The sequence below is a fragment of the Episyrphus balteatus genome, chromosome 1 (genome assembly GCF_945859705.1).
Source record: "Episyrphus balteatus chromosome 1, idEpiBalt1.1, whole genome shotgun sequence".
In the NCBI taxonomy this organism is placed as follows: Eukaryota; Metazoa; Arthropoda; class Insecta; order Diptera; family Syrphidae; genus Episyrphus; species Episyrphus balteatus.
The window spans coordinates 111,264,478-111,283,946 of NC_079134.1; the positions used below are offsets into that span (position 1 = coordinate 111,264,478).

Consider the following 19,469-nt stretch of genomic DNA (forward strand, 5'->3'; position numbering starts at 1 on the left):
GTGAGGGAATAGATTATGACTAAGATCTGATGGTGGTGAGTAGAGTACGTATGTAAGTTGTTCTCAATTTTCAAATACGCATGTACTAGAACCAACCCACCTACCTAACAACCGATACCGAACATCGAACAATCAAGAAATAACATGGTAAAAACAATACTTACTCGTAGCAACGTGGTGGACTGGCTTATTGGAGTCCACCAATTCCATTATTGCCACCGAGAAATTTTAAAAAGGTGCCGCAAAAAAGGTTACCTATGCTATAATGTAGGTACCTCTCAACAAAAAATGTGGAGCAAAACAAGTCATAGATTTTAACTTTGGTAATTAATAACATAAGAAACTTAATTATAAATTTAAAAAAATTATTGTGTTATGTAGGTGCTTAGCCTACCTACATAGACATACACGGACCAAATTTTCAAAATTCAAATAGGTATGTAAATTTTAAACGAGAGTCACAAATATACCTGAATCCACTTAACAAAAATTGGACTTGTTATACCTACCTGCCTAAAGTCGAATTCCATTAAAATTGTAGGTACCTATTTAAAAATTAATCGTAGGGTTAACGTGAATTTTGTAGTTTTAAATTTAAGCTAAAGCTTCAACCTTTTTTCAAATGAGAACGCTTTTTTTGGTTTTTGCGTTCTGCCGTCGACGTATTATTGACTTAGAAGAGGCTTGAAACGTAAATTTTTTGAAGACTGAGGTGATACAGATGTCAAAGCTTAATGGGCCCTGGAGCTTGTTAAAATTTTATGCATTAGTTAAAATTTTTTTCATTTTTTGCAAGTTAAACTCTTGTTTTTAGTCATGAGTTGAACTCTGTTCTTTCTATTGACTTCACTTTTTTCATAAAATAAAATTGAAACGAAAAAATACTCAAAATACGCAAATGTTTTTAACTGTTATGATTGCAAAGAAAATTTTCCAACTGGCACAGCCCACTACCTAAAATTAGATACAAAATAGTGTGCCTTCGTCTCATTCATGTGCAAAGGTGTAAATGATTTTAACTTACTTAAGGTATCTTTAAGAAGAGACGTATACGTTTGCGACCGACTGCAACGGCTTCTGACTTTTTAGGGTCAAAAACCCGTTCGTTCATTCATTTTACTATTTTTTTTTTTTTTTTGAAATATTCGGTTATAAATTTAACCCTAAACTTATTTGGTGGGTCCATGCTTCAGGGTCCCCACGTCCATTTTAGGTAAATAAAAATCTTTGTGACCGAATTTTAAAGAGCAAATTTTGTTTTGAAAACTAATATTCCCATTTTTTTTTGTTTTATAAAAAAATAAATATAAAAAAAATTCAATTTTGTATTTTATTTCATCATTTCAAAACACCACATTAGATACGACAGTAAATTTCATCACATTCGCTTAGGGTTAAAATTGCAGTATTGTGAAACCCGGGTTGGGATTTAGGTAAGGTTAACATGACTTCCAGCAGGAGAGCTGAAATACTTAGACCATGATTGATCTGTTGTAATACCATAGGGTCAATGTGGGTAAATGTAAACAGGATTAAATGAGAACATGGCTCATAACAAGCTTCAGTTAAATCTCTTGGACGCATACATAAGTACAAATCGTGGACGCATGTATCTTTTAACTTATACGTCAAACTCATTGCTGTTAAGAGAGAATTCATTCGACGAGCGTATTTTCCGTGAATGATAATTTTTTAAAGTGCCAAACAAGTCGTTAGTCTTTCAGAAAAATTAAATATTTTTGCAGATTCAATTAAGTCAGTATAATTTGCAAATACTTTTTAGTTTTGAATTTTGATGTAGATTCTATATGAAGCAAACAAATTTTAAAATTCAGAACATTAATGTCGATTTGCATGTGTTTACATTTACCCCAGAATATTTTTCATAATGGGAAAATGTATTCTGGGGGTAAATGTAAACATATATTTTTGCTGAAATTATTGGTTTTAATAAAAATAAAGTATTTTTAGTCAATTACTATTGCTAAAGTGCCGCGGAGTCACATTTTAAAGTAGCCAAGACCAGCATTTTCAGTGGATGATGTTGCAAAATCGGTCATTGACGTAAAAAAAACAAAACGTGACGTTCAGAGCTGCTCAGGATGCATATTGGGTTCCTATATAAAGAATCAAAGGAAGAAAACAAAAAATTTTATTGGAATTTGAACGTTTTTAAAGTCGTTATCCAAATGATAAAGAGGAAATTCTAAATTTTAAACCACTGTTTACATCTACCCTGAATTTGTATAAAATCACAAACGTGGTGGCGTATTTGTAAACATGTCATATATGACAGTAATTTAAACAATTTGGGAAATATTTGTTTATATTTATGAAAAAGAATTGCCATCATTTCATATATGCATTTGAAGATACCTGAAGTTGTTCTGTGAAAACATTTTAAAATCTAAAGTCAAAAGAAAAAAAATACACGAAATTGTTTACATTTACCCACATTGACCCTATTGAATCTTTGAGATTTTTGGGTTGGGATTTAAAATGACAAAAAATCATTAACAAAGAACATATAGTTCCATTGTGATTTAAACAAAAAGTTGATTTTAAAATTCAAGTTCTATCAACTTACTAGCTTGAAGAGATGAAGTCAATCTGCAAATAATATCATTTTTGAAAAAGTTAAAATTCGCTCTAAAAATCAAGGAATTTAGCTTTTCAACTTTTTATCCCGATTTTTAAGAAAAAAAAAAATCGGGGTTTAAAATACTAACCCATATTTGTAAAAAAAAAAAATTCTATATTTCGTTACTTGGTATGTTTCCTAAATACATTTCACTCTCTCTCATTGCTGTCATAATTGTATTGCCACGACTCATGACTTAAGGCCCCAACCAATAGAATCCGTTGAGTCCGTTGCGTTAATCAATCCTTTGAAGTTGAAGGATGGGACAGAAAGGGGTGACCCATAGAAAAACGTTGCATGACGGATTGCTTTTTGACATCTCACTTCAAATTCCAAGGTGTGTTTGATATTTTCTTGCTGAATGTGCACTTGTAAGGTTCTGATGCAAGAAATTGTTAACTATTATCGTTGTTATTTTTTTAAATAAAATTTGCGACTAGATTTCATGTAGGCACTTGCTCTTCAGGTACGATTATAAGTTGTAGGTATGACTTTGACATTATAAAATTGAACTCTACAACAGAATTTTGATATTTAATTGATATATTACTTTTATTACAATTTCTTTACAAATAAACAATAAAAGTTCACAATTCATAAAATCGGAGAAGAAAATAACACAGTTCTTAGTTCTGAAATTCCCCTGTGTGCACTCTGAAACAGAAAATCGAACTGGTCTATTGTTGACAACAAATGTCAAAGGATACGACGGATGAAAAAGTAGAAAGTTGGGCTACTTTTTCCGTCGAATCCGTCGGCCTCCGTCCGATCCGTCGCTAATGGGTCAGTTGAAAACTTCGACGCAATAACGGACGCAACGGATTCTATGGGTTTGGCCCTTTATCCCAATTTACACACGTCCTAATTCCTTCTAAATTAAGTAGGTACCAAAACGCGTTCAACAAAATGTTTGTGAAATATCAAAGACTAGATAAATCAAAAATTACAAAACTTGCAGCAAATACACTTACCACGTAAAGGAAAAGATTCTTAACACCATCCGTGGAATAATTAATTGGTTGCTGAACAAACTGCAAGGAAAAATATTTTTTGTGAGATAGGCTATCGGCAGGTTTAGAGAAAGATGAGGTTCAAAAATAATTATATGTAGTTCTAAGGGACTATTCTGGTTCTGTGATAAACTCGAAAATAAAACTTTTCACAATTTAAATTTATTGGTGATAAATACATATACCTATGTATGTATCACTTCCGTTTATCATACAACCAGAATAGGGGCCCTGTATTCTCAAGCAACTTCAATGTTGTTAGAATATCAATTAAGAAAAATGTATTAATTTGGTTACATATCAGAAAAAAATGTAGGTATATTAAATAAAATATTTTGTATTTTTTAATTAAATTTTTTTTTTTTTGAAAACAAAACATTACAAATGATGAGAATTAAATAACCAAAATGTCAGTTATTGTTAGAATTGCTTAGACCCTTACTCACAACAAATTTAACAAAAGCATTAGAGCCGTTTGAGATAAAAATGCAATAGCTCAAACTAAAGTGTATGAAAGTACCTACCTACATATTTTTAGTGAAATATTAAGAAAAAAAAAAAACAAAAATAAAAACAACAACCACGGAAATTACGAAAAAATCATTTGAACTAAATTTCAAGAGACGCAACGACACGTTAGCACAGACTGACAAAATCCAATTTTTCGTACTTCTCCATCATCGTAATGTTAGTTTTGATTAAAACTTCAAATTTTGTTTGACACCAAACAACACTTGTCCTAAAAGCCAAGTCAAAATTGCATTAAAAAATCAATGCAAAATGTGTCTCATTTCATTTCTGAATATTGAGATTTTTTACTATTCCAAACTTTAAATTATATGTTCCTTTGGGAACATTTATCTACTGCTAAGTGCCTACTTAAAACTACTTTGAAATACTTTTGCTGCATTGAAAAATTAGTTCAAAGCACTTTAAGTACTAAGCAGTAGATAAATATTGCCAAAGGAACGCAGCTATTATTACCATTTTTTTTTTTAAATTCATATAGGAACAATATGTCATTTTGAAATTTATGAAACAACGATACAGTGTTAAGAGCTGAACAGAATGCGTAGCTATTCGCTCGGCGACTAAAATGACAGCTATCAAAAATTTGAAATTTGTATGGAAGTCGCCCATCGGCAACAGAATGCAGTAACTCGTCGCTCGGCGATTCGCTCAAAAGTTAAACATTTTCTTAACTTCGTCACGCGACGACTTTGGCGTTTATGTTTTTATCAGGACCTGTTTCCTGTTTATTGTTCAAGTGGGTCAGTGGAACTTTTTGCTTTAAAAATGAAAATACAAATAAAAATCTAATGAATACTGAATTTTTTATCAAAAAAAAATTTTTTTTTGTATGCATTTTTTTATATGTAATTTGACATTTGACATTTGACAGTCTGTCTGTTCACTCACTCTTCGTCGATTTTGAAAAGCGAATTTTTTGACAGCTGTCATTTTAATCGCTGACCGACGCATTCTGTTCAGCTCTTTATTCTCTTTTGGCCTCAGTGTATAATATACTGTGGTAACCCTGCCATCTATGAAATTACTCGAAATTAAGCCAACCCAAAATCAAAAAAAAAAAGATAAAAATTGGAAACTTTGTATCTACCAACCTAGATAAGTACCTTACTTAAGTTTTAATAACCTTAGATATTGGTAAACCGAGCCTCAGACATACAAACTCATAAGTCATAAGTTTTAGCTTTTGATGTTGCAAAATTATTATCTAATAGGTATAAAAGAAATACAAAAATCGAACTCTAAACTAAACTACATTCATTTTCATATATATATTTACCTACCTATACGTATTATCTTTAACGAAATAAATTATTGCCCTCACGATTCTCTTTATACCCATACATTTGTTGGAGTTGTGTGGAAGAGAAAGGTTCAGTTTGGGTTTGGTACCTAAATATCAATAGGTTGATTCGAATTGGAAATGAAATTTTATTCTACCTAACATTCTCTAATAATTCCGATTGGGAAAAGTAAAATGGGAAAAAATGAGTGAGCTGAAACTGAGTGATGATACTGAGACTAAGAATTGAGAATTGAGAATGAGTCATTGTTTGCAATGCACATGCATACATACTCACAAGACACAATACTAACAAACTATCCTTACTGAGAAAACGAGAATTAAGCAAATAAAAACATGAAAAAAAACCTACACAAAAACATAAAATAATTAGGTATGTGAGATTTGGTAAGGAAACCTTACGTTACGACAAACAGGGTTACTAGAAGAAGAAGTTACCCACCTAATTGTTTTGGTTGGAGGAAAAAAATCCAAAGAATAACTGCTGAACCTCAAGTCTGAAATCTTGATTAAATTTGCGAAACATTAACAGCTAAGATGGACTATTATACTAATAAAGCCGTGGAAAAAGGAAAGCGAAAAAAAAATAGACTTCGAATTTAAGCAAATACGCCATAATGTACCTGAGTGAGTACTGGATTATTGAGAAATAAGAATGGAGTTCATTATATCAATAACTGCGGCGTTGTGTTCCAATACAAAGGTACTTAGGTAGGTAACAACATATTTATTGGATTGGTAGATGGTGAAGGCAATCAAACCCTCCCCTTAAATAAAAAGGTTTTACTTTCTTGAAACTCAAAGTCAGTTCTTTTTTTCATGAGGTAGGTATGTCTTGCACAAATGTACATACCAAGGTAATGTATCTCTAACTTCATAATATATCTAATACATAGCTGCCTTCTTTTGTTCTTTTTAATATTTGCATTAATACCTTCTTAATAGGTAGGTAGTTAGGTAAGTAGAAGTGTCATTGATTGCACTCACGGTAGTTTACCTATGAACCAAGAGTAACAAGAATTAGTACTAGATAGGTGCATACCTATCCTTAGTAACTTAGATTAAGAAGTAAAAGTATGAAAAGTGAGAGATGATGAAACTCAAGGCCTTCCTCAATTCGGTCCTCAAACGTGGTGACAGTTTTGTATAGGTAATGTAGTTTTGTTGGTATTTAAAACTTGTTTTGGATCTTAAATAGGTAGGTATCACGTTTGTGGTAAACTGGTTATCAAAAAAAAAAAAAAAAAAAAAAACTAAAGTAAGAATGGGCGAATGCAATCTGGTAGGTTTTCAGTTACAGTCAAAATAAGTAGTAATCTGCTATTTTAGTATTAGGTAGGTACCTATATTACAATAACTATGCCTTTGTATGTATGGTTGAATGGTATGTACATACATACCAACCAGATTTATTATAATATGTTTGTATATAAATGTACTTTGCCAAGAGTTCAACACCAGCCAGTTCATTGTTTTATTTTAAAAGAAAGGTCAACTGGATTTAAAAATATAATAATATAATAATATAATAATATAATAATATAATAATATAATAATATAATAATATAATAATATAATAATATAATAATATAATAATATAATAATATAATAATATAATAATATAATGATATAATATGATATTATCATAATGAATGGTTTTTTTTAATTTAAATTCCAGTTTGCGACTTCTGATTTGGATTTTAAAAAGCAACATATTGAGGAGAAATGCATTTTTTTGATTAAGCATCAAAAAGAACTTCATTGAAGAAAATAGTGATGACGATGAGTATAGCTCAAAAACTAGACGTGATAGAACAAAACTGTAAACAGTTTTGAATTCAGCACACTAAAGTCAATTAAAATCAACTTACAAAGTTCTTGCTCCCGACTTTTTTTTATTTTTGCCGACCAGTGTTATTAGGACACAAAATATGAAAGAACATAAGTACTGAAACTTAACCCCACATTTTTCACAAAAATAACGATATAAATTTGGCCGCCATTTTGTTTTGAACCGTTTTTCGACTTTCACTTATAGCTCAACTAATTTTGGTGTTAGAGAATTATCACACTAGTGATAATTCAACTTCTAACGAATTTGATGCCCTGTCCGACTCCATCCAAAGGATTGTTTCCCTGTATCCTCGCACTGAAATCGTCATTACGGGCGATTTCAATGTACACAATTCTTCGTGGCTTCGCTATTCTGGCCAGACAACACCCGAAGGAAGGTATGTTGAGATCTTCGCTGAGTTAAACCATCTAACTCAGCTTGTCGACGAGCCAACTCGAATTTCGGACGTTGTGGGCCAAGCTGAAAACACTCTAGACCTGTTTCTTACCTCGGACCCAGATAAATACACTGTTAGTGTATTATCGCCTCTAGGCACGTCAGATCATTGTGTCATATCTGCAAAGGAGAATGGGCAAGTTTGTATGAAACGTGGACGTTCCGCGGCCAGGAATGAATTTGTTATTTTTTGATGTAATTAAGGTTTACATAAATTGTGCAGAAGTTTTATCCCTTTGACGTATTTCAATAACGGATAAAATGCATTTTTGCATTTAACACTTTATTTATGTCTCAATGTTATAACTCAATTGTGTATTTTAAGTGCAAAATATTATTTTCTGTCATTTTCCCTGAGTCTGAAGACCTTTATCTTGAATATCCAACCACTAGAACCCAAACTATTAGCATTTAAAACAACAAATTCAAGCCTATTTTAAGAGTTTTGTTGTTCAATTTTTTGTTACTTTGAATTGTTTGAAAACTTTCGAACCTGAAATGGTTGTCTTAAAAATCTTATATTATGAGTTCTATTGGTCGGATTTTCAAGATTAATGTCTTCATGCTCAGGGAAAATGACAGAGCATCATATTTTATATTCCATATAAAAATATAAATCAGTTTTTCCTTCATACATTGAACAATGCATTAACAATACTAATACTGCATTATCTTGCATTCTTAACGCAATACAGCGAAACGTCCATAGTAAAAGTTTTTCCTGGGCTATAATTCTTTCATTTGATACCAATTTTATTGATGGCCGCTCAACGTCCAAAATGCCCATTCTCCTTTCTCATGTCTCAAAAATCCAGTTAAAGAAAATTCACCAAAGAGAACTGTTTGGCAATACGAAAAAGCCAACTGGGAGGGACTCACCGGTTTCTTTAAAAACTTTAACTGGTCGCTATGCTTCCTCGATAGTGACGTTGATTCCAGTGCAGATATGATCACAAATTTAATTCTCTCCGGAATGAGAAATTTTATCCCGAATAGGGTTAAAACAATCAAACCGAAAGAGAATGCATGGTTTGACTCGAGCTGTAAAGAGGTTATCAGGAATAAAGAGGTAAGCTTCCGTTGTTATAAAGCCAATCCCACTGAGGAAAACCGGAAAAAGTTCAAACAGGCTAGAAAGGTCAGCAACGCCCATATCCGACGAACCAAATTCCTGCATGATAGGGATGGGAAAAACCGGCCGGTTTAAACCGGTTTCGGTTTTTTTGCTTCGGTCAAGCGGTTTTTTTCGGTTTTTTTGTCCTCGCGGTTTAAACCGGTTTTTACAAAAAAACCGAAAAACCGAAAAAAAACCGGCTGAAAAAAAACGTCCAACAAAAAAAAGATCCGACTAGACAAAAAAGTGAAAGCCCTCAAAACATTCATTCCCTCTCTCAACTTACCATATAATTATAAATTTTCATTCATATTCGGCTTAACAAATTCCTCAAAATTCCTATTAAGAGTGAGTTAAGAACTCTTAGGGCCAATTTATTGAGCCTCCATTAAATTTTGATATTTGTCGTTTTAGTTAAAAGCTTTGTTAATCTATTGACGTCTTTAAGTTTCCATCATTAAAAATTCATTTTGCTCACTCTGCTTTAGTTAAAGTCTTTACTTTTAATGGAAGCTTTAAATTTAAAACTCCATTAAAAATATGGCAGGGTTATTTTTTGAAAAATTAAACTGTCAAAAGCTACATTTTTGTCAAATAAAAGATATTTAAATTTGAAGATTTGAAGGATAAACAATATAAAAACACAAAAATGATGACCCGTAACAGAAGGTGTTACAATTAGGGTTACGCAGCATCTCAACCCTGATTAGTTTCACTAGTCGTGAAGATATTCTCTGTGCTCTTCTGCGCTATGGATAAGAAATTAATTAATTTCTTTGAATTTTGTGTCTATTAAAAATCTCAAATAAAGTGTTGTCCATTAACCCTCATACCCATAGATTCAAAAATTTCTGGCAAGCCTATAAATATATTCTTGTCTGGCGAGAGAGAAATGCCAGTAGTGACCAAAACCTGAAGCAATTCATTCCTATAACGTACATGTCGTTGAACTAAAAAAACACAAAAACGACTTTTTCTGTAAACCAAAATTACCAATTACCAAACGTTGGTCTTATGAAATTGATTGAACACATTTTCACCATCCCATTTTTCCATATTCATTAGGGTGTCCGTTATTTCCCAAAGTGATGTTTTCGGGGGAGAAACCCCCTAGATCGAAAGCTTAGGGCTTAAATAAGGGGAATTTAGCAAAACAAATTTTTTTGGAGGTCATTAACCCGTGCCTCTAGGGTCATACTTTCCCCATACAAATTTGTATGGGAAATTTTTAACTCATACATAAAATTTTGTTTCTCTCGAGTTAAATAATATTTTTTTTAATGTTTGGTAATTCTGGTTGGAAAACAGTTACTTTAAAAGATCACATTCAAAATTTCCCGTTAAAAATTTTTTTTATATTTTATTTCGGTTTTTGAAATTATTAGCTTTTTTAGTAGTTTTTGCTTTCACCTATCACACAATTTTAAATGCAGTTTTATTGGTTTTTAATTCTTTTCAAATATTGCATTCAAAAATTTGTGAATAAATCAAAAATTTCAATTTTTTGAAAATTTTTTTTTAAATAATTACCGTTTTTATAATATATATATATATATATTATTAAATACTTTTCCCTTTCTTGGTTGCAACTTTTTTGATGTAATTTTTTAGGTGAATAATGTTTAAAGAAAATTCAATAAAAATATTGTAAACATATCTTTTGTAGTTCGAGAAAAATAAATTAAAACGTATAAAAACGGCAAAAATTTAAAAAAAAAATTTCAAAAATTGAAATTTCTGATTTATTCACAAATTTTTGAATGCAATATTTGAAAAGAATTACAAACCAATAAAACTGCATTTAAAATTGTGTGATAGGTGAAAGCAAAAACTACGAAAAAAGCTAATAATTTCAAAAACCGAAATAAAATATAAAAAAAATTTTTAACGGGAAATTTTGAATGTGATCTTTTAAAGTAACTGTTTTCCAACCAGATTATCAAACATTAAAAAAAAATATGATTTAACTCGAGAGAAAAAAATAATTTATGTATGAGTTAAAAATTTCCCATACAAATTTGTATGGGGAAAGTATGACCCTAGAGGCACGGGTTAATGAACTCCAAAAAATTTTTTTTGCTAAATTCCCTTTATTTAGGCGCTAAGCTTTCGATCTAGGGGGTGTCTCCCCCGAAAACATCACTTTGGGAAATAACGGACACCCTAATATTCATGCATGTTTTATTCATTTTTAATTGTTAACTTACACTGAAACTTTGTTTAATAAAATAATAAATGAAATGACATTTGACGCTAATGGAGAGTGAATAAATAGAAATCCTGTTTAAAACCTTCGTTTGCTCTAAAAATCCCTCTTAAAAGGTCGAACTTCAAAAAAAAAATACTTAAAAGAGACTAAATTAAACGAATTTGGTTTCAAATTTTGAAATTTCGTTTTTTAATGGCGATTTAAGTTTAATGGAGAGTCAATAAATTGGCCCTTATAACAAAATCAAACTAAAAAAAGCTTTGCTCAGGGATTTTCTTCGAAAAGTTTTTTTTTTGGTTGACAAATTAGGTTTAATTTTGTTTTTTTATAAATCAAGCAAAAAAAAACCGAAAACCGGTTTTTGGCCCGGTTTAAAACCGGTCGGTTTAAATGAAAGGAAAAAAACCGGAAAAACCGAAAACCGGTTTTTGTACTAACAACCGTCATCCCTACTGCATGATCAAAAATTAAGACAAAAAATACTTCAATGTCCCACAGGGATTAAAAATTTTTGGTCATTTGCTAAAAACATTAAAAACTCTTCGTCATCTGCGGTTCCAACGCTTGTCTTCAATGACACTCCCTTTGTAAGCTCTGCTGAGAAAGCTAATCTCCCTGCAAAGCAGTTCGCTGCCAACTCTACACTGCCAGATAGTGTCATGACTCCTCCAGTACTTAAGTGTGTAAACGATTCCATGGGACGAATCTTCTTTCGCACTCGTACAGTGGCAAGAGTCCTGAAAGACCTTGACATACACAAATCCGCTGGCCCGGATAGTATCCCTCCCATCGTTCTGAAGAGGTGTTCTTCCACGCTGGCAAAACCACTGCGTAAGCTTTTTCATCTGTCCTACTCTACTGGACTCGTTCCGAGTGGATGGAAAACCACATTTGTCCAGCCTGTCCCTAAAAAAGGCGAATCCTCCTCACCCTCCAACTATCGACCAATTGCACTCACGTCCCTTCTTTCCAAGGTCATGGAAACGCTGATTAATTTCCAGCTTAAGAAATATCTTGAAGAACGGAAGCTTCTTAATGACCGGCAGTACGGATTTCGTAGCAATAGGTCCACTGGTGATCTGATGGTATATCTCACCGAACAGTGGAACAAATCTTTGCATCGTTTTGGAGAAAGCAAGATTATTGCGCTTGATATTTCAAAGGCATTTGATAGAGTTTGGCATCAAGCTCTCTTATCGAAAATGCATGCATTCGGTATCGATGATTCTCTTCTTCATTGGATTAGAAATAACCTTTCGGGCCGTTCAATACAAGTCGTATTGGATGGTTTCAAGTCTGAAACCCACAAAATAAACGCTGGGGCTCCGTTTTGTCTCCGACTCTCTATCTCATTTTCATTAATGATTTGCTCTCTGAAACTTCTAATCCATTAAATTGTTTCGCCGATGATAGTACCCTCAGCTTTTCATATTCGTTTGAAGATTCACACCCATGTCCTTCGGATGTGGATTTTCAACGACAAAATATGATAAGCTCAGTAAATTCTGACCTTGACAGCATTGTTCAATGGGGAATAAGAAATCGTGTAGAATTTAATGCATCAAAAACCCAATGCTGCGTACTATCATTAAAACGGAACCTTCCACCCATGCCACTATCAATGAGTGGCACTTGCATCGAGGAAACTGAGAAACTTTCCATTCTCGGTATGAGTGTAACAAACCACCTTCTGTGAAACGAACACATATTCGATATCGCCAAAAACGCTGCGAAATGTTTAGGTTTTCTCCGAAGATGCAAGAAATTCTTCTCATCTTCTGATCTAGCTGTAATCTATAAAGCTTACATTCGACCAAAACTTGAATACAATTGTCACATCTGGGCAGGTGCTCCGATAACGTATTTGAGTTTCTTGGACAGAATACAAAAACGTGCTTTCAAAATGATAGATGATAGATCGATAACTGAGACAATTGCGTCCCTAGACCACCGACGTAATGTGTCATGTCTCTCCTTGTTTTATCGCTATTTTTATAAACAATGTTCAGATGAAATAGCTAGTTGCATTCCTCCCCTGAAAAAATTTAACCGTAATACTCGCGCTTCTAGGAATGCTCATCAGTTTACCCTTGAGCCCAACTTCGGACGTACCGTCAAATACAGAGATTCTTTCTTTAGCCGCACCACACGAATGTGGAATATATTACCCGCCTCTGTTTTTCCCTGCCATTTTAATGTCCAGAGCTTTAAAACTAATGTGCATCGGTTTCTCCTTTTAAATCCCTCCCTATTTTCCTGAAGCTCGCACTGTGTTTAACATATTAAGGGTATTTAACTCCCTTTAGTGCGCGTTAATTATAAAAAAAAAAAAAAAAATGTCATGATGGAGAGTTGTAGTAAATTTTATTTCCCACAAAATATGTTAAGTAATTTTTTCTCTAAAACCTACCATTTAGCAATTATAGTAAATTTCGTAAAATGATATGATCACATTTTTTAATAGGTATTGACCATAACTTTTTTTTTAACTTTTATCAAAAAATTGTTGTTATAAAAGTTGAAGAACTACTAATATTATTTATCTTTGTTTGTTTCATACAAGGTTTTTTTTGTCCGAGTTACCGTTTCATCACTAAAACGCATATCAGTTCGGCCAAATGACTCTGGGTGCGATTGTGCAAAATGCGGTTTCTAACTCGTGTCTTTCGAGTCCTGAAGTCAAAATATATTCATGAATTTTATCCCAGTAAGATTTTAACTTTCCGGGAAAGCCTTTCCCGTACTATTGATGGTTCATCAAAAAGGTTAACATTTTCGTAAAGATACATTTATCTGCTTCATGATTAGCCTCATAAGCCCTATGCACACCCAAAGGATTTTTGCCAAACACCAAATGAGTGGGAACAGATTATTGGCTCAAGTCTCCCGCCTAGCCGGGAGACTTGAACACCTCCTTGGGGAGACTTGATCATACCTAATTTCTTCGAGTAAAACAAAAACAAAGTTTAAAAAATCGGTTCATATCTTGTTAAAACTAATTTTTAATATATTGAGGTGTTTTGAATGAACACAAAAACTCTATTTAATGTTTATTATAAATAAATAAAAAAACAATTTTAAGAAAAACTCAAAAACACATAAATATCTTTTAGACCAGGGTCGATAATTTTTGAAACCAAAAAAAATCATAGTAGAATGAAACTCATTGGAAAAGGAGGTGAATATGATGAAAATTAAAGGAAAAATAAATTACGGTCGAGCCGAGTTCGGGAAGTGGGTGGGTTGAGTTTTTAGTGGTTAAAAATGGTATATCTCGATTTCCGGCAAAACTACAAATGCTATAGAAAAAAGTTGTATGGCAAAGTTGTAGGTAATATAAAGATCTACAACTTTTGTATCAACAATTTTTTCACATAACCTCAAAATTTATGTGAAAAATTAAAAAAACCGAGTTTTTGGTTTTTTATTTTTATCTTTTTCAAAAACAAAAATTTTTCTACGAAATTTGGTGAAAACTTACCTTATTATGTCCCAAATACACTGTAATTTATTTGATTTAAAATATTAATTTGTTCACCTTATTTTGAATTAATACCAAAAAAACACCCTAATTTTCAATCGAAAATTCACGTGTCAAAATATCAGCTTTTTTCAAAAAGTCGGTGGGCATTTCGTTCGTTAAAATGTCTATTTTCTGATGGTGTAAAAAAAATTTTATATTAGTATACTATAGAACATGTTCTAGTAAAATTTAAAAAATGAAAAAAGCTTGAATTCGAAAAAAATTTTTTATCATTGTTTACAATTTTGGCCTATTTATTCAAATTTACACTTTAATTACTCAAAAAACGTAAGATTAATCAATGTTACATGAAATCTTACGTTTTTTGAGTAATTAAAGTGTAAATTTGAATAAATGGGCCAAAATTGTAAACAATGATAAAATTTTTTTTTCGAATTCAAGCTTTTTTCATTTTTTAAATTTTACTAGAACATGTTCTATAGTATACTAATGTAAATTTTTTTTACACCATCAGAAAATAGACATTTTAACGAACGAAATGCCCACCGACTTTTTGAAAAAAGCTGATATTTTGACACGTGAATTTTCGATTGAAAATTAGGGTGTTTTTTTGGTATTAATTCAAAATAAGGTGAACAAATTAATATTATAAATCAAATAAATTACAGTGTATTTGGGACATAATAAGGTAAGTTTTCACCAAATTTCGTAGAAAAATTTTTGTTTTTGAAAAAGATAAAAATAAAAAACCAAAAACTCGGTTTTTTTAATTTTTCACATAAATTTTGAGGTTATGTGAAAAAATTGTTGATACAAAAGTTGTAGATCTTTATATTACCTACAACTTTGCCATACAACTTTTTTCTATAGCATTTGTAGTTTTGCCGGAAATCGAGATATACCATTTTTAACCACTAAAAACTCAACCCACCCACTTCCCGAACTCGGCTCGCCCGTAATTTATTTTTCCTTTCATTCTTATCATATTCCCCTCCTTTCCAATAGGTTTCATCCTACTATGATTTTTTTGTACTTTTTAATGTTTTTGAAGGCATCGGCACTGGTCTATTTCCTAGTAAAAAGTATAGAAAAGTAGACGAAACAAAAAAAATTCATAAAAATCATAACAAAAATGAATAAATAACTTATTTTTTAGGTAGCTATTTCAGTAAAAAGTTAATTATTAGCATGTTATTGCCATATGGTCAAGTCTCCCCTAAAAAAATGGTTCAAGTCTCCCGCTCACGTTTTTTCACAATTAATAATAAATAACTTTTGTTAAACACAAGATAGCTTAAATTTTTTTTAATATTGACAAAGTTGAATCAAATTTGTATGAGTAAATGTTAACTATTTTTACTTCTACCTTAAACTAAACTTTTTATCTTGAAAATAAAAATAAAAAAAAAGTTGACTTTTTGAGCCAAAAAACATACATTCTCATTCACCAGCCAAAGTCAATGGAATTGGAATATCTGGAATTATTTTTGTGTGCAAGTAGAACATCATTAGATGCAACTTTTGAGTATACTCATGAATGATTTGAGTAATATTTGCGTGAGTTATTTAGAGTGGCTCATGTCTCCCATATGGTCAAGTCTCCCGGTTTCCCCCTACATATAATTTTATAATAATTTTATTATTTTTTTCCTGTCAAATTCCTAATTATTGTAATCGTTTAATGATAAGAAATGTGGTTATATGTAGGAATGTATGTAGGGGCAATGCAGTCTTTACCATAAGGGGACACGGGGCCCTGGGCACTGGCACGAAAATTTCTCTCACACATTTATCTCAAAACAATTTGTCGGGCAGACCATCTACCAAAAAATCAAATAAAGTTTCTTCTACACCTATGTATATGGAAAATATGTCATTTCAAAATGAAAACAAATTATGTGGCGTTGTGTGCGGACAAAATTTGAAATGCAAACGACCAAACCCAAATTCAATTTTCCAAAAAATAAGACAATAATAATTTCAAAAAACAAGAAAAATATCTTTTTTTTCTACTGTAGGTAAGATTATTTATTATTTATTAATAAAAACAACGAATTCCATTATATTTTTCCTTAAATAATAATTTCGTTTGAAGTTTGCAAAACTGTCAAATTTGTAGTGTGTGTTAAAATTAGCGTAAAAATATGTGTAGATTCGTATTAAAAGACGAAAAAAGAATCAATTTGTCGGCAAAAAACATCAATATTTTTTCCGTTGGAAAACGTTTAAGAAAAAAACTATTGTAGGCTCGTCCCTCGTCGACACGGTACCTACATCAATGTACAATGGTTGGCACCCCAAACATTTTTTGATTTGAATTGCGAATTGCTCTCGTATTTGAAGATTGACACATAAAGTTCATTAAATAACTTTAACACGTTCGCTGCCCCCATAGAAAAAAAATTTTCTTCTCTGTGTGCCATAAGTGTATTTTTGTTCAAAAGTGTTCGTTATTTACATATATAAAAACTGTGCTGTGTTTTGTCAAATTATTAACTGTTTTTTTAAGTGTGACTACCGGCGGGTCACATGGCACCTGTCTTATATACTTACTTATATATATTAGACTGGGCCAAAAAAATAAAATATTTTTTTTTCGAAAGTTACTTCGAAAATTTTGTTCAGGATGATGAAAAAAAAATTTGGTGAAAATTTGAGCCGTTAAAAAAAAATTTTAAGAGGTCTATCATCGGTGTTTTTTATTTTTATACATGATATGATGTTTTACAACAGAACTGCTAGACGATCAAAGTAAAAAAAATTTCTGTTCATTTTTTCTTATATAAAATTAAATTTCCTACAAAAAAGATCTAATTGAAAATTTTCGTCAGACGAGCCGTATTCGAGTAATTAAGCTTTTTAAATCGAAGTGTTTTTTCAATTTGCCTGATTCACTTTGGAATTTTGTGATGAGCAAATAAGTGAATAGAAAAATAAAATCTCGACAGATTCTTATAGGAAATTTAATTCTCTACAAAAAAGGTCTCATAGTAATTTTCCCTAATTGAGTTTTGAAGAAGTTATTCACGATTTAAATCGAGAAAAAAAATTAAAAAATCAATTTTCAATTTCAGAATTTTCTAATTCACTGAAAATTCAATATTTTCAAATTAGCAAGATGTTTTCTTGTAGGGAATTAAACGTTCTATAAAAAGTTCCTTGGCAGCAAATTAATTGCTTTAACCGTTAAGAAGATATTCGTATCAAAACCAATGCCCACTGATTTCAATAGTTTTCTTATGACAAGTATGCATTTGCGATTTGAATACGATTATCTTCTAAATGGTTAAAGGAATTAATTTGCTGCCAAGGAACTTTTTATAGAACGTTTAATTCCATACAAGAAAACATCTTGCTAATTTGAAAATATTGAATTTTCAGTGAATTAGAAAATTTTGAAATTGAAAATTGATTTTTTAATTTTTTTCTCGATTTAAATCGTGAATAACTTCTTCAAAACTCAATTTAGGGAAAATTACTAAGAGACCTTTTTGTAGAGAATTAAATTTCCTATAAGAATCTGTCGAGGTTTTATTTTTCTATTCGCTTATTTGCTCAACACAAAATTCCAAAGTGAAAAAGGCAAATTGAAAAAACACTTCGATTTAAAAAGCTTAATTACTCGAATACGGCTCGTCTGACGAAAATTTTCAATTAGATCTTTTTTGTAGGAAATTTAATTTTATATAAGAAAAAATGAACAGAAATTTTTTTTACTTTGATCGTCTAGCAGTTCTGTTGTAAAACATCATATCATGTATAAAAATGAAAAACACCGATGATAGACCTCTTAAAATTTTTTTTAACGGCTCAAATTTTCACCAAATTTTTTTTTCATCATCCTGAACAAGATTTTCGAAGTAACTTTCAAAAAAAAAATATTTTATTTTTTTGGCCCAGTCTAATATATGTATATACTTATACCTACATATAAATGGATCAATCTGGGATTTTTTTTTATATAATTTAGACTTTTATCTAGGTGCCAACATTGAAAAGTAAGTTTTTCTTCAACAGGCCTATTTAGAAAAAATATTTAAAAACGTATTGTTTGTGACCGCCGGCGTGTCACATGGCTTCTCAGGAGTTAAAAGTTGTGACCGCCGGCGGGTTACATGTTTTTTTTTTGTTTTTGTTTTTCAAAAAAAAAAAAATAATTTATTTATTAAATCCAAAAACAATTTTTTTAAAGTTTTCTTAATTTTAATATCAGTATAAACCTTTTTATGTCAAAATTTTCATTAAAATCTGTTGTGTCGTTTACATTAAGAAATCGGTTCTATGGCAAGTAAATACCGTTAATAATGGTCCAAAAAAATATTTTTCTTATTTCTTGTAGGGGAGACCGGGGACAAAAGTAACAAGTCATGAAAGTAACAAGTAAAATAAGTTGTATTAAAAGACTGAGTTATGATAAAATAACCATTTAAATATTTAATCTATTATATTATATTTTATTTATTTATTTTATTCGAGTAACAAGCCAGTTTACAGCATGAACGAACGTGTTTGAGAAATTTCATGTATGCAGTTTTTTTAACATTTCAATTCTTCTCTTTACAAATTAGTTTTTGTCGAGCGGTCGAGCGATAAGCATGCGCTACATTAAAAAAAAAGAAAAAAATGTATAGTTTGAAATTTTTTTGAGTGCCGGTTTTTTGAATAAAAATGTCATAGAATCTTAATATTTTAAGGTAAATTTTTTCCCAAGGATTGTTTAATTTTGATATTTTAAATACATTTTAAAATTTGTGTGAATTATTTTTTTTTTTCGAAAAATGAGGGCATGTGGACAAAAGTAACAAAAGATCATGTGGACGATAATTTCGTAATTTAAAATGATCTCATGTATAGGTTACCTATAAAATAAATATTAAATTTATGTTTTTA

General features: G+C 31.1%; 1 protein-coding gene across 11 annotated transcripts in view; it reads right to left on the minus strand.

Moving 5' to 3' along the window:
- The window catches only part of LOC129906660 (mucin-17), a 470,057-nt gene that overhangs the window by 171,581 nt on the left and 279,007 nt on the right, over positions 1 to 19,469 (minus strand). For 10 of the 11 annotated variants that reach the window (XM_055982514.1, XM_055982510.1, XM_055982503.1 and 7 more), the window contains one exon: positions 3,613 to 3,672. The exons of the other annotated variant lie outside the window; for it this stretch is intronic. The gene's annotated coding sequence lies outside the window, so the exon portion shown is untranslated. The remainder of the gene's footprint in view (positions 1 to 3,612; positions 3,673 to 19,469) is intronic. 11 annotated transcript variants of the gene reach the window in all.